At 40.6% G+C, this 16,102-nt stretch overlaps 1 protein-coding gene across 1 annotated transcript in view; it reads left to right on the top strand.

Annotated features, from left to right (window-relative positions):
* Positions 1 to 16,102, top strand: part of STK3 (serine/threonine kinase 3) — a 278,273-nt gene that overhangs the window by 86,104 nt on the left and 176,067 nt on the right. The window lies entirely within an intron of this gene.

Here is a 16,102-nt window from a genome sequence, read left to right as displayed (position 1 = left end):
ACCAACAATATTTTGCTTCCCTTTCCCTAACTTCTTTCTACTTGTTCTGAGATTGTGAGCTCCTCAGGGCAGGTACTGCCCTTTAATGTCTGGAAAATAAGTGCCTAGTAAATTGTGGGCACTACTATAAACAGTCAGGAGAGAAATATTCATCTTATGGGTCAACAACACCTTTATTTCACCCAGAAAGAAATGAGAAGCCAATAGAGACCGTATATTCCCTAATGGAAATATTGCTAAGTAAGCAGGTAGCAACATTGTTAGCTAACTGAAATTTCATGCATAGCTCCATACAGACAGCATTGCAGCAATCCAGTCTTGAGGTGAAAAAGATGTATATTGCTTTGGATACATACAGGTGCTTATGTTGTATCTTCTGATAACTGCAATTAACTTGTAAGTGCAGAAAAAAGATAACTGCTTTTTATAAACCTTTTTTTTGTTGATTTTTCTTTGATTCCAATATGAGTGGGAAAATCATTGGTGTGTTTGATTTTAGAGGTTTCTTGCAAGAAAATAACATCAGAATTTAAATTACTAGCTATCCTGTTAGAAGTGTTTTTTTTCAAACCCATTTTTATGTTACTTGGCTTCATAAGCCATCACTTTGTTCTGCAAAATTCAGTAGCTGGGACAATAACAAGAACTCTTTTATTTTAGCATGTCAATCCAGTTTTTATGGGTGTTTTCTGGCTTCTGGTTAGACAGCAGATTTATTTTAAAGTGCTTTTGAACATACACGAGATGTTAAATGAACTTTCTTCTGGTTATTTAGATTTGTTTGTTCTATGTATACATGACCTGTTATTTTGTCTGAGGGAAGACTTCAGGTGTCTGTTTGTTTTTATGTTACTATGGGTCCCCATTTTTATTCCTTATTTATGAAACTCCTTGAATTTTTGTATTAAGCTATCAGAGTTCTCTTAATTTTTTAAGGCTTAAATGGAAATTTATAGTTTCCCAGTGTGAATAAGAGTTTTTTTAATTAACAAATAAAGATCATCAATAAGAACAATTTGGTATGCAAAGTAATATGTTGATTTCCTATGCCCTTGCATTTCAGTCAGTGATGGTTTAAATTATGACACCCAGCACTTTGCCTTAAGGCTTACGATTCTGTAACTTTTTTCAGATGCATCAACTAGGCATTGCCTAATTTGTTATGAAAGTGAAAGAAAAGTTGTTCAATAATTCTAACGTAGTTGTGCTGCTAACATCTGTTTCTGATAAAATTTTGGTAATATGATAAGAATTTGAAAGAACTGTATGATTGCTGGGTTCAAATAACCTTTCCAATGATAGTCAACCAAAGATGGCTTTTCCTTTCTTTTGAGGGTCATTTATATGTATGAGGTGTTATTAAGTCCAAATGGTAGAGAAATATAATGCTAGGAGACATGCTGAAGTTATACACCGGTTTCTTCAGACAAAGATGCTCATGGATTAATTGGCAAAATTGTAGAATAAATTTTGTTTTAATCTGCTTCTTGAATTTAGCATTAAGATTATTTATAATTTCACTGAGGAGAGCTAGTTAAAGTGGAGGCTCTCTCATTTTGATAAGTGTGCATTATACATATAGAAGACTTTTAAAATGTGCTTAAACTATTTTTTAAAAATCACAGTGATTGCTTAGACCATGTTTCCAATGTATGTGTGAACAGGAATAATAATTATACTGTACAATTAATTTTTGTGATTTTACTAAATATTGCATGTTATGGAATTAGGATTATGGAATGATGAACGTAAGAGCTTTATGGCCTAGGGTTCAGATTTTTAAAGGTGTTTAGGTGCCTAAAGATGCTTTAGTGGGATTTCGTTTCAGTGGCATTTAGATGCACAGGCACTTTAAAAAATCCTATTAAGCGCCAGCTATATCTTTAGGCAACAGATTTAATTAAACTGATGCAAAAGACTGTTTAAATTAGGCTTATTTTGGTTTAGCATAATTCCATTAGGAACACATTTCAGCTCTATCAAATGATCCACACTTCTAGTGAAATAAGAGTGTCCACGGAGGGGTTTTGCATAAATTAACGAAATTTCTTTAATGAAATCAGTGAAAGTATGTGTGTAGACAAGGCTTAAGTTTTTTTTTTTAATAATCTGTAATACTGTAACTTGATTTTTTTTGAAATGTTACTCATCAAACCCTTTCATATCAGTGGACTCCTGTACAAACTGAATAGGATGTTCATTATGTCTCTATTTTGCGTGAATTCCTTGAAAACTAATATATGATTGTCCGTGAGGCTGTTGCAGAATAGCCCCTTACCCTATTACCAATCGCATTTCACTGAATTATAAGGAAGTCCATCAGAAGCTGCAAAAAAAACATAGATCATGTTATCGGGCTGTTGTGAAACTAAGAAGCACTTCCATGACTCGACCTTTAAACATATTAGAAAAGTTATGGAACAGGTACAAGAAACTCTTAATATCCCTTGTTGAATATGCATTCTTTCCTCTTTCAGTCCTGCTCAGAAGCCTGATATTGTATGTATTCAATAATCTTATGATTTATATTGTTGGCCAAAATAATAATAATAATAAAAAAGTCTGAATATCCCTAATTATGCAGTATTCACAACTGTCCCCATCTCAATATAGACTTCTAAAAGCTCTTGCCCCCAGAGCTGGCCTTTGGATACCCTCTCCAATGTAGCTACTTGCAGATTGTGATCAAGTCACCACTTAACCTTCTGTTGAATACATTAAATGGAATAGGTTGAACTTCTTTAGTCTTTCACTGTAAAGGCAGTTTTCCTGACCTAGAATCAATCTTGTAAGTCTCTTTTCTGAACCCTTTTCAATTTTTCTACATCCATTTTGAAGTGGATCCCATAGACCTGGATGCCATATTCCGTTAATTATATCACTAATGCCATGTGCATATGTAATACAACCTGAATACTTCTACTCTATCTTTCCCCTTTTATACACCCAAGGATCATGTTAATTGTCTTACCCACCACATTGCACTGGCAGCTCACGGTTAGTTAGTTTTCCATGGGTAAGTCCCTTTTTATGTCACCGCTTTCCAAAATATAGTCCATCACCCTGTAAGTGTGACCTACATATTTCTTCTAGATGTAGGACATTGCATTTGGCTGTATTAAAATATGTATTGTTTGAATGAGCCTGTAGCTGAGACCTGGCCTGACATGCTTAATTAACACATGGAGAGAGGCCTCACTTTTTGGAAGATAGAATTAGGGAAGGAAATAAATCATCAGATTGAAAACAGAATGTGCTAAATAAGAAAAGTAAATAGGTCAGTAGGCTAATAAGACAGAATGTCTGAGCCAACTAAGATAAGAGGGAGAACATGCAGGGAACTATTTACTATGAACTAGATAACAAGGGAAGTTAAGAATGTAGAGATGAAGTAAAGAGGAAACTGAACCATGGTCAGTGTGTGGACAGCGCATGCTGCACAGAGAATGGTTCCTGCAAAGTAACCAAGCTAATACAAAAATGTGTGATGCAATGTATAGTAAATGCAATGAGATGTGTAATGTATATAAAGGGAGAAGCTTCCCAAGAACTCAGTTCGACTCTAACCTTTGTCACTCAGGTATCTTTATTTGGCATACAGCAGTGCTATGCTGAGTTAATCAGACTCAAACATGAAGAGGATGGATATAGGTTAAATCACAGCCCCAAAGTTACACAGAAACTGAGTGGAAAGAGGTCTCAGAGGGAAACCCAACATTAATGGTGCTGTGACTCGACCCCAGCAGAGTCCTGCAGGAATTTGTTCATGGTCCAACACTATTCAATATCTTTATCAATGAATTGAGCAACAAATATAAAATAATTGCTGGTAAAGTATTTCCAGATCCATTAAATATCAATGGCTCAGAGAGTTCCTTAGCCAATTCTTTAAAACACTTGGTTGCAAGCTATTAGGCCCTGCAGGTTTAAGTTTTTTACTTCAGTAATTGCTGTTTATTATCCTCCCTAATTACTGTTGGACTAGAAAATATTTATGATTGTAAGATGTGAATACATCATCCAACTTGTTTCCAAATATAGAATAGAAATATTTATTTTGTACTTCTGCTTTGTCTGTATAATTGTCGACAATATTACCATCCCTAATAGTAACAGATGTGCAGCATTGCTAGGATTTCTTTTGCTCCTGATATATTAAAAAACAAGCTACTTATTGGTCCTGATCCTCCACCATTAAAGTCCAATGGAAGCGTCATTGACCTCAATGAACAAAGGATCAATCAAGCCTTATTCCTTAGACTTTTCATCGATACCTTTAGCTTCCCTTATCAATTGTCTGCATCATTGCTATTTGCTTTCCCATTTTTATTTATTATATACTGTATTTTTATTTTTATTGCTATTACTTTCCTCCTTAACCTTCCCTTAGTTCCTTTTTTCTTTCCCACCTCAGTTTATGCACATGAATTAAATTATGTTTGCTGTTCTTAACTGATTCTCACCAGTTCCATTACAACTGGAAATGCACATGAATCTCAAAATATGGGTCTAGACCCATACTTCACCAGAGTCCAGGTTTTTTGTGTATTTGGAGTATTGGATTGGGCCTATTTCTACTTATAGCATCAAGTTTTGGGGATAGTCTTTTCCAGGAACAGAGAAAATCACTCTAGAACACTGTAAACCAGAATTCTTTAATCAAACAATGCCAAAACTGATTAAGATTTTAAAAAGCTGAGGAACAGAAGGCTCTTAACTAGTGGTAAATTAAATTAATGATCAACACTAACTATATGAAGTCCATTTATACTTTCATACTGCTGATTTCCAGCACATCCATGGCTGGCAATTGACTTCTTCCAGAGAGTTTGACTCCAGGTGGCAAGAAGTTAATGGTTTGCATATGTCCAATAGGAATGTCTTTCTGAAATAGACTGTAACTTTCACAGACTGTCGGTGATAGCTCTTTCATCTCTGGATGAAAATGTTAGTGGTTCAAGTTACATAATGGGATCCAAACTCATACCTGATATTGCCCTCTTAATATACATGAGGGATGGTGTACTGTTACAGATGTCCTCTAGATGATTTGTGAAATAAACTGTTCCCTTGCAGTTTTTGGTGACTACAGATAAGGATGACTATTTATTAAAAATAAAGGCTTAACACAGTTCTTCCTGTCTCAGTTATCCCTTTTCTCCATTAATACCAACTCCACTGGGGTCTTACCCAATCCAGCATCAGACCCTATTTCTGCCTTAGATTTGCCTTCTCAGGCTTCCCAATAACTGCATTCAGGCTCTCATGGGAGTCAAATAACTTCTCTTCTTGGAGAAACTGTTTTATTAAGACAATATCGCAATTCAAATGTCAATTTAAATCAAAATAAGACTTTCCTTGACTCCACTGTTTCTTCAGCCTCTTGCTGTGCTCAACAGTTTTCCCCTGCAAAACCCAGGTCCAGCTGCCTGATGTTTCCTCAAGCGTCTCAAGGTTTCTGCTTATGTTTGTCATTGTAGTTATCTCCACCCGGGCCTTTTCATCCGGCTGGTGTAGAGACCCTCTGACCCTGCATCTGCTCAGGACTCTTTTCTTTCCTTCAAGGATGGAGCAGGATCCTTCTGATAGAAAGTTGTGTCCTTGGGCTACTATCAGGTGATCCTGGTCATCTGACCAGCTGCTGGCCCCCAGCCCAGTTCCATCATCTGTTGCCAGATACCTTGGCACAGGCAGGGCTGAGCCCAACTTCCTAAAAAGGTCAGGCCATCCTGTGACACTAATTGTAATGAAATGGTTCACAAACAGGACTAAATTATACCTTTTAAATGGCTGGGAAGGGAAAAAGTATTACCGCCACAGTGTGCATATCAGTAGACTTTGTCCCTCCTGGGTGTGCAGCAGGACTTTCTGCCCTTAAAAAAAACCCATTCTCCCGACAATGTATTCTAGGTCCATGAGCACTTCAGGCTCACTACCTGTCACCTGCCTTGCACATCCCAATGCCTTTAGCACAATTAAGTGCTAGGGCTATCATGCTTAGATGGCTTCAGTGGTGCTTGTCACACTGAACACAGAGAGTTGAAATAGACACCTGCTCCTCTGCCTTCAGAACTCCCTCTTGTGGAGTCCTACAAGGATCCATCTTCTCCCACATTCTGTTCAACACCTATGTGAAGCTACTAGGGGAGATTATAAAACATCATGGATTAAAATTCCAGCTATCTGTAGATTGTATCCATCTCTACATCACTTTCCCAACATATGCAAACAGCATGATCTTCCAGTGAGTTGACTGACATCAAGAACTGGATAAAGAGCAGTCAACTGAAGCTGAATCCTGGAAAAACTAAGATGATGTTGGTCGGGAGATATAGAAGAACTCACTGCACCTGATTTTTAGTTTACACAAAAGCCTCTTTACATTGTTCTAGTATGGTAAGTGTATCAGGGATCTTTATGAAAATGAGAATCAGGCCCACTTTGTCTCTAACATCTCCCTCTATTGAGAGCAACTGCCTTCAAATTATTCCAGTAGTCTGTGGTGTTAGGTTCACCTGAACTCTTCACTGCTTCTGTTGATTCAGAACAGAGCAGCCCATCTGTCCACTTCTTCTTAGCATATGCGCAACGTGCCTCAGGTGCCGAGTGATCAGGATTCATCACCGAATTTGGTTGGCTGGTTGGATCATTAGCTTCACCAATATAGGCCACCAAGAACATGCCCTTCCAGAGCTCTGCTCTCTTCCCTGACACCCCCTAGAATACTAGATCAAATTCAAGGTTTTCTCAATAGGGAGACTTGTGTGTACAGATGAACACACTTTCTCAGTTGTCAGCCCACAGATTTCCAGGAACTCACTCCCAAAAGACACGAGGATGACCATGAACCTCTGTGTCTTTCAAATAAAATGCAAAACCCATTTCTTCAGTGTATCCTTCCTATGGTAACAAAGCCATCCCACCCTCAAAGAGCCCAACCTCTGCTGACTGGAGGGAAGAAAACTGTAAGTGTAAACAACTTTATGCACTTTATAATTCTGTGTGGTGTTCAGATAGCAGTGCTGGTATGAATGTCATGTAAAAACCTAGGTCGCTGGTGTGTTGGGGTCGGGCATAATGTTTCCTCTCCTTTCTCTAGTTTATCAGCACTTCAGCAGCATAATTTGTTCCACAGTGTTTGGTAATTCAAGTGTCATTCTGTTACTGAGTGCGGGCTTATCTTCACTACCAGGATAAGTCGACCTAAGTTATGCTACTCCAGCTATGTGAATAATGTAGCTGGAGTCAATGTAGCTTAGGCCGACTTACTCTGGTGTCTTCACTGTGTTGCGTCGACGGGAGACGCTCTCCGGACAACTTACGTTACTCTTCTCGGGGAACTAGAGTACTGGAGTTAGTTGGAGAGCTCTCTGCTGTTGATTTAGCAGGTCTTCCCTGACTTGCTAAATCGACACCCGCTGCATTGATTGCAACAGTGTCGATCTGGATCTGCCTGGTAGTGAAGGCAAGCCATAAATAACAACTACATGTTTGTCTCCACAGAGTTATGCATCAAGTATTTGTACCTGACAACTATATTATACCTCCATCTGATGCTGTCATGGTATTCTCTCACTTTTATTATTAGGAATATGTTTCCTCAGAAATAATGTACTAGAAACTCAAAACTGTATAAAATGATCATTATATACACCTTTTATTTAGGTGTTTATAGCACCAATCTAATACCTCTTTGCAAACGACAAAAGACTCAGAGGCTCCGCTTTTTGGCTGCCTCTATTACCATGACCCACTCCCAGCCCACTGCTAGGAGCCACTTTTCACTATTTTGGCAAGGCCTACTTACCATCTTTGATGCCATCTGCCCCTCTTCTGTCACTTTTGGAAACCATATATCTCTGTTTGCCTGCAATTGGGAGCTAATCACAACTGTTTGGGTCTTGGAGATTATCCATCAAGGATACGTCATAAAGTTCATCTACCTCCCGCTTCGCACACCCACTTCCTGGTCCCCCTTCATGGACCACTCTTACAAGGTGATTCTTCAACAGAAAATGGAATCCCTATTGCACTAAGGGGCAATAGAGCACATCCTGCCTCAGTATCAAGGAAGAAGTTTCTATTCTCCTTATTTCCTAATCCCCCAAAAAGATGGAGGGTGAAGACCCATACTGGATCTTCAGCTATTCAACATCTTCATTCAAAAGTTGAAATTAAGGAAGGTCACATTAGCATCATTAATCCCCTCTCTTCAAGAAGGGATGTGGCTTGTGGCTTTCGATATGAAAGATGCATATGGTTTATGGTGGGCTGGGAGCACTTCCAATTCTGAATACTCCCCTTTGATTTAGTGAGGCACCTGAAGTGTTTACGAAGGTTTTCTCTGTGGTTGCAGCCCAGATGAGATGACAGCGCCACACAGTCTTCCCATATCTTGACAACTGGCTCTTGGTAGGTCACTTTTGACAGGAGGTCAGATTGGCTATTCAATACCTCATTCAGAGTCTCTCAGTCCTTTATGTGAACAGAGAAAAATCTGTTTTACCCCCATGAGGACAATAAACTTTATTGATGCAACATTGGACTCTGTTTCTGCAAGAACCTTCCTCCCCATAGAAAGGTTTCAAAGGATACACAACTTAATTTATTTGATTTCCCACAGACCGAGTGCTTGTCACTGCTAGGTACTGATGTGACACCTTGTGCCAGGCTTCATCTACATTGCCTGCAGGCCCTGGCTCAATTTGGTGTACTTGCCCAACAAACACCACATCAACTCCAAGGTGACTGTTCCTACCTGGATCATCACCTCCTTTGCTTGGTGGTCGAACCCAAACAAGGTATAAGTGGGAGTTCTCTTCTTCATTCCCACTCCCAGTGCCACTTTTGCAACAGATGCGTCCCTTTTGGAGCGGGGCACCCACTTGAACGGTCACACTGCACAGGGCACATGGACCACACAGGAGACCAGACTACATATCACCATTATGGAGCTGCAGACACTCTGCCTTGCATGCAAGGCCTTTCTCCCACTCATGCACTCCCGCCACATCCAGGTGGTGTCAGACAATATCCCTATTGTGGTCTAAATAAACAAACAGGGAGAAGTGAGATTTCTCCTGCTTAGTCTGGAGGCAATCAGGCTTTGGAACTGTTGCACCAGGCACATCATCACCATCCAGGTGGCTTACCTTCTGGGTATACATAACTCCTTTGCAGATAATGTGGGACGCACCCCTGTGGGACATCTTTAGTCACAAACAAACAAAAAAAACCCCTCTATATTGTTTCAGGGATCCATGGGCCACAAATCCCAAGGCAATGCACTCCTTCTCTTATGGAGGAGTGGTTTCAGTTATGTGTTTCCTCCCATCCCCCGCTCCCACAGGTACTGAGAAAGACATGTCATGATGGGATCAATGTCATTCTCCGAGCCCCTACTGGCCCAGGCAGTTTTGGTTCCCAGAGCTTCTGTCAATGTCAGCCCACCCTCCAATCAAGATACACTCCTTCACAGATTTCCTGACACAGGACAGGCAAACACCCCAACCCAGGCTCTCTCCACCTCATGGTGTGGTGTTTGGATGGATGTCAGAAGTAGATCGCTCTTGTTCGTCCTCCGTCCAGGCTATACTTACCCAGAGTAGGAAAGAATTGACCAGTACCTGTTATTTGGTTAAATGGAAATGCTTGTGCGCCTAGATGTAGCACAATCAGCCTCACCCAGTCCCTGCAAGCATCCCTATAATTTTAGACTACCTCCTGTCTCTAAAGAAGTCTTGTCTCTTGATCAGCTTGTTATGAGTCTATCTTGCAGCCATTAGTGCCTCCCTCCCTCCAGTAGATGGGCCCTCTGTCTTTTACTCACCCAAGTACAATTCTGTTCGTGAAGGGCCTCATCGTGGCCTTCCTGCCAGTCAGTAGACCCACACCACTATGGGATTTTAACCTTGTGCTGTCAAAACTTACTAGACGTCCATCTGAACCCTTAGCGACATGTTCCATGTCCCACCTATCCATGAAGATGGCATTTCTAGTGGGCATCACTTCGGCCAGGAGGGTCAGCGACCTGGGAGCCCTTATGGCAGATCCCCCTTTCGTGATATTTTGCAAGGACAAAATATCCCTTTGCCTTCCTCCTAAATTTCTACCCAAGGTCATATCTGAATTCCACCTTAACTTGTGTATTCACCAGTGTACCTGTCTTTCTTCCAATACCCCATGCTTCTCCCAAAGAGAAGAGACTTCACTCCCTTGACATCAGGCATACACCAGCCTTTTACCTGCATAGAACCAAACCCACCAGAAGTTCTCCAAGACTCTTCATCACTACAGCAGAAAGATCCCATGGTCAAGCTATATCCTCTCAAAGGATTTCTAAGTGTGTTTCAGGCTGTATTATCAAGTGCTACAGGCTAGCTCACATTCCTCAGCCTGACTGTACAATGGCCCACTCCGCAAGAGCCCAAGCCACCACGGTAGCATCCTTGCAGGAGGTCCCGATGCATGACATAAGAAGAGCAGCCACCTGGAGCTCCATACATACATTTGCTAGACATTATGCAGTGGTCCAGACCTCTGCTGTGGATGCAACGGTGGGATCTGTAGTTTTGCATGCATCTTTGCTGCTGGCCTCCTTGTATCCACCTCCAGTGTGAATACTGCTTACCAATCACCCATGGACTTTTTTTGAGATGTGTGGTCCCTATCTGTATTCTACTACCCTCCCTCTGTCCCCACTGCTTTGGATCTGGTTGGATTTGTGGTAAGAAGAAGAACTGAGAGGATGTTGACTTACACTGCCTCTTATACCCGTGCTCTGGAACATGAGGAGATCTACTGCATATGTTCAGGCCAACGGACAGTGCTTGTTAAAATCTCTGGATTTGGGCGCATGGTGTGCATGCGTACTCACGTGTGGAATACAGATCACACCACATATCTCAAAGAACTTCTGATTACAGTAAGTAACCTCCATTTAAACCTCAGTAGTATTAATATAGAGAACTTCCTCTCCTCACTAAATCTCAGGGAAGCATACCTGAACATCCCCATCAGACAGTGCCTTTTGCATCCCTCCAGTTTTAGTATGGTTCTAAATAGCATGCCCAAATTTAAGAGACCAAAAAGCTTATATTAAATGAGTGACTGCTAAAACAAACATAACTCCTTCATTTTTGGTACATGAAATCTTCTCTAGGTTGCTATGTAGGAATAAAGAAAACTCTTTCTAGCTGTGTTGTGTGTGTTTTAGCAGAAATCATTAGAGATGGGTCTGAGAGGCAAAGTTCAGATCTGGATCTCAATTTTTCCAAAGATTGGGATTGTTTGTGCTCATCTCTAGTCACTTCTGTATCCTTCTCTTTTGACATCTTGCCCCACTCATAACAATTCAAAATGCTGCTGCCAAGATTGTTTTCCTAGCCCATCACTTTGACCACAACACCCTACTGTTTGCATCCCTTCTTTGTTGCATCAAACATAAGCTGCTTGTCTTCACTTTCAAGGCCTTTCATGGTCTATCCCCACTCTACCTATCATATCTCATTTGTTATGGAGCTGTTGATGGCTCGCTTCCAATCAACCCATCATGCCATCATTGCTCGCTTGTTAAATTTTCAAATTAACACCTTCATACTTTCTCCCGGGCTTCCCCACACTTTTGGGAGGCGCTTCCTGTGTACATCCTATAATCTGCCTCATTACCTTCAGATCCCTGTTCAACACTCTCCTTTACCACAATACTTACAGAAAACTTGAGAAAGGTTAGGCTGCTGGGGTGTTGTGAACACTACCTATCAAGCCAACCAGTATTGTCTGATTGTGTCCTTTGTACTTCCCTGTCTGTATCCATCTGTTGTCTCTTGTCTTATATTTAGATTGTAAGCTCCTTGAGGCAGGGACTGTATTTTTATCGTTTATACAGCAAGTGGCACAGTGTTGTCCTGGTCTAGGACTAGGATGCCTGGGCACACAGTAATATAATAATAAGGGATTTATTACATTTATTAACATTTTACATTAAATTATATTTTAATGTTTCAAACATGGAAAAAGTTTTTCATGCCAAATTCAGGCCTTGCAGGAATAATACCATTGACTTCAGTGGAGTTGCTTTCATTTACACCAAGTCTGAATTTGACCTTTGTATTTAGTAAATTAAAATTTTAATTGTCATCTTATGTTTTAGTGTTTTTTCTAGGGCTGCCAAGCGATTAAAAAAATTAATCACAATTAATTGTGCAATTAAAAAAATTAATTGTGATTAATTGCATGATTAATCGCGCTGTTAATAATAGAATACCATTTATTTAAATATTTTTGGATGTTTTCTACAATTTCAAATATACCTCTACCCCGATATAACGCGACTCGATATAACACGAATTCGGATATAACATGGTAAAGCAGTGCTCTGGGGGGGGTGGGGGGCTGCACACTCTGGCGGATCAAAGCAAGTTCGATATAACACGGTTTCACCTATAATGCAGTAAGATTTTTTTGGCTCCCGAGGACAGCGTTATATCGGGGTAGAGGTGTATATTGATTTCAATTACAACACAGAATACAAAGTGTACAATGCTCACTTTATATTTATTTTTTATTACAAATATTTGCAGTGTAAAAACAAAAGAAATAGTATTTTTCAGTTCACCTAGTACAAATACTGTAGTGCAATCTCTTTATCATGAAAGTTGAACTTAGAAATGTACAAATTATGTACAAAAAATAACTGCATTCAGAAATAAAACAGTGTAAAACTTTAGAGCCTACAAGTCCAATCAGTCCTACTTCTTGATCAGCCAATCGCTCAGAAAACAAGTTTTTTTACATTTACGGGAGATAATGCTGCCTGCTTCTTGTTTACAATGTCAGCTGAAAGTGAGAACAGGTGTTTGCATGGCATTGTTGTAGCCGGCATCACAAGATATTTACGTGCCAGATATGCTAAAGATTCTTATGTCCTTCATGCTTCAACCACCATTCCAGAGGACATGTGTCCATGCTGATGACGGGTTCTGCTCGATAACGATCCAAAGCAGTGTGGACTGACACATGTTTATTTTCATCATCTGAGTCAGATGCCACCAACAGAAGGTTGATTTTCTTTTTTGTGGTTTGGATTCTGTAGTTTCTGCATCAGCATGTTGCTCTTTCAAGCCTTCTGAACGTATGCTCCACACCTCGTCCCTCTTAGATTTTGGAAGGCACTTCAGATTCCTAAAGCTTTTGTTGAGTGCTGTAGCTATTTTTAGAAATCTGATATTGGAATCTTCTTTGTGTTTCGTCAAATCTGCAGTGAAATTGTTCTTAAATTAAACAACATATTCTGGGTCGTCATCCTAGATTACCATAATACAAAATATATGGCATAATGCAGGTAAAACCATGGAGCAGGAAACATACAATTCTCCTCCAAGGAGTTCAGTCACAAATTTAATTAACACATTTTTTTAAACAAGCATGGAAGTAAGTCCTCTGGAATGGTGGTCAAAGCATGAAGATGCATATGAATGTTTAGTAGATCCAGCACGTAAATACCTTGCAATGCCAGCTACAAAAGTGCCATGCAAATGCCTTTTCTCACTTTCAGGTGACATTGTAAATAAGAAGCAGGCAGCATTATCTCCCATAAATGTCAACAAACTTGTTTCTCTGAACTATTGGCTGAACAAGAAGTAGGATTGAGTGGACTTGTGGGCTCTAAAGTTTTACATTGTTTTGTTATTGAGTGCAGTTATGTAAAAAAAAAAAAAATGTACATCTGAAAGTTCCACTTTCATGATAAAGAGATTGCACTACAGTACTTGGATGAGTTGAATTGAAAAATACAATTTCTTTTTGTTTGTCATTTTCACAATGCAAATATTTGTAATCAAAAGTAACATAAAGTGAGCACTGTACACTTTGTATTCTGTGTTATAATTGAAATCAATATATTAGAAAAACATACAAAATATTTAATAAATTTCAATTGGCATTCTATTGTTTAACAGTGCGATTAAAACTGTGATTAATCACGATTAATTTTTTAATCACGATTAATTTTTTTGAGTTAATCACATGAGTTAATTGTAATTAATCAACAGCCCTAGTTTTTTCCAGAAAAAGGTAAGTACTCTGTCACTAATAACGTGTTGACAAAGACATTATTGCTTGTTTCTTTCTTGGATCTAAGCTTCAGGATTTTTTTCCCTTTCTGGAGCCTGTTGGTCTACCTTATCAGTAAAGCTTATTGTATGCCTAATTACATGGAAGTTCAGGTTGATTTAAAAATACAAATGTTATTGGAGGAACAGTAGAGGCTTAGACTATTATTTTTAGTGTTCACTAAATCTCCAGTGCTATGTTTTTCTTTTGTACTGTAGTAGGTTCAAATCAACAGGCTTGAAAAGGTTAGTTAGCCACTTGGGATATTAAAAATGAAGTGCAAACCACATTGCTAATATTCTAGTAGCTACAAACAATGCATTTTTAAGTTGAGCTGTAGAAGGGAAAATAGCAATAGTTCATAATTGTGCTGTCCTCATCGGTCTCCTGAGGGGGAGAAAAAACTTTTAAATGGTATATTTAAACGTGAGAAATCTAGGAGGAATGCAGAGGTATAAGTTATTAGCTTCAGCCTTATGTTTGGTGTTAGCCAAAATGCAGTTCAGGCAATTGTGTTCCGTAGCCACTGTGTGACCTACCCAAGGGCAATCAGAACTTTTTTTTAAACCTAATTGGCTCATGTTTAGTTTACTAAATGTCATCTGGACTCAGTAAAAAGCAAGTGACCTGCACTGAATTAGTATAATTGTAATGCAAACAGAACATCACATAGTTTTGGTCTCATACAGGAAAGGAGAAAGTTGGAAAGACTTTTCTATTTGATAAATAAAAACGGAAGATATGGGGAGCCAAATCTGGTTCAGACTTTCATTTCACCTTTTATGTAAAAAATAAATAAATAATGTGTTGGATTTTTCGATATTGTTTTTTGTTTCAGAATTTCTTTCCCCATTTTTCTGAAAGAATCTTCTTTATCTTGTACATGGAACATATGAAATCATGGCACTAATTCTTTCGCCATAAAAAATGACATTGTCTGAAACAAGTTCTTTTCTGCACTACTCAGGCTTTCTGGAATTTTGGTGTATTATTTTACCTTTGTTGCGACTCTGAGTTTGTCAGGTTGCTTTTAAATGCCATTATGTTGGTTTTGGATGGTTCATATATATATCGTGTTCTGTTGCAGAGAGATAATGGTTACATCTACCAAGAGAACAAAGAGCTACAAAGAATTAGGGTTGCCAGGTGTCTGGTTTTCGATTGGAATGCCCGGTCAAAAAGGGACCCTGGCGGCTCCGGTCAGCACCACTGACCGAGCTGTTAAAAGTCCAGTCGGCAGTGCTGCAGGGCTAAGGCAGGCTAATCCTTGCCTGCCTTGGCACCGGGCTGCACCCTGGAAGCAGCCAGCAGGTCCAGCTCCTAGGCAGAGGGGCCACGGGGCTCTGTGTGCTGCCCCCACCCCAATCACTGGCTCCGCACTCCCACTGGCTGGGAACTGCGTCCTGTGGGAGCGGGGGGCGGTTCCTCTGGGCGAGAGCAGCACATAGAGCGTCGTGCCCCATGCTGCCTAGGAGCCGGACCTGCTGGCCACTTCGGCAGCACAGCACGGAGCCAGGACAGGCAGGGAGCCTGCCTTAGTCCCACTGCACTGCTGACCGGGAGCTGCCCAAGGTGCCCCAACCCCAAACCCCAACCCCCTACCCCAGTCCTGAGCCCCCACAAACTTGAAGCCCCCTCCTGCACCCCAAACCCCTGCCTCAACCCAGAGCTCCCTCCTGCACTCTCAATCCCTTGGCCCCAGCCTGGAGCCCCCTCCTGCACCCCAAATCTGTCATCTCTAGCCCCACCCCAAAGCCCACACCCCCGGCCCAGAGCCTGTACCCCCTCCCACACCCCACACCCCTTCCTCAACCCAAAGCCCCTCCCACATTCCAAATCCCTCAGCCCCACCTCCCCATCCTGGAGCCCCCTCCTGCACCCCAAACCCCTCCTCCCCATCCCCACCCCAGAGCCCTCACCCCCTCCTGCACTGCAACTCCCTGTCCCAGCCCAGAGCCCCCTTCCATACCCCAAACCCCTCATTTCTCAC

This window comes from Terrapene carolina, unplaced genomic scaffold (assembly GCF_002925995.2).
Source record: "Terrapene carolina triunguis isolate 2854851 unplaced genomic scaffold, T_m_triunguis-2.0 Scaffold58, whole genome shotgun sequence".
Lineage (NCBI taxonomy): Eukaryota > Metazoa > Chordata > Testudines > Emydidae > Terrapene > Terrapene triunguis.
The sequence above is the reverse complement of the archived record's forward strand: the minus strand, read 5'-3'. Positions and strand labels throughout refer to the sequence as shown.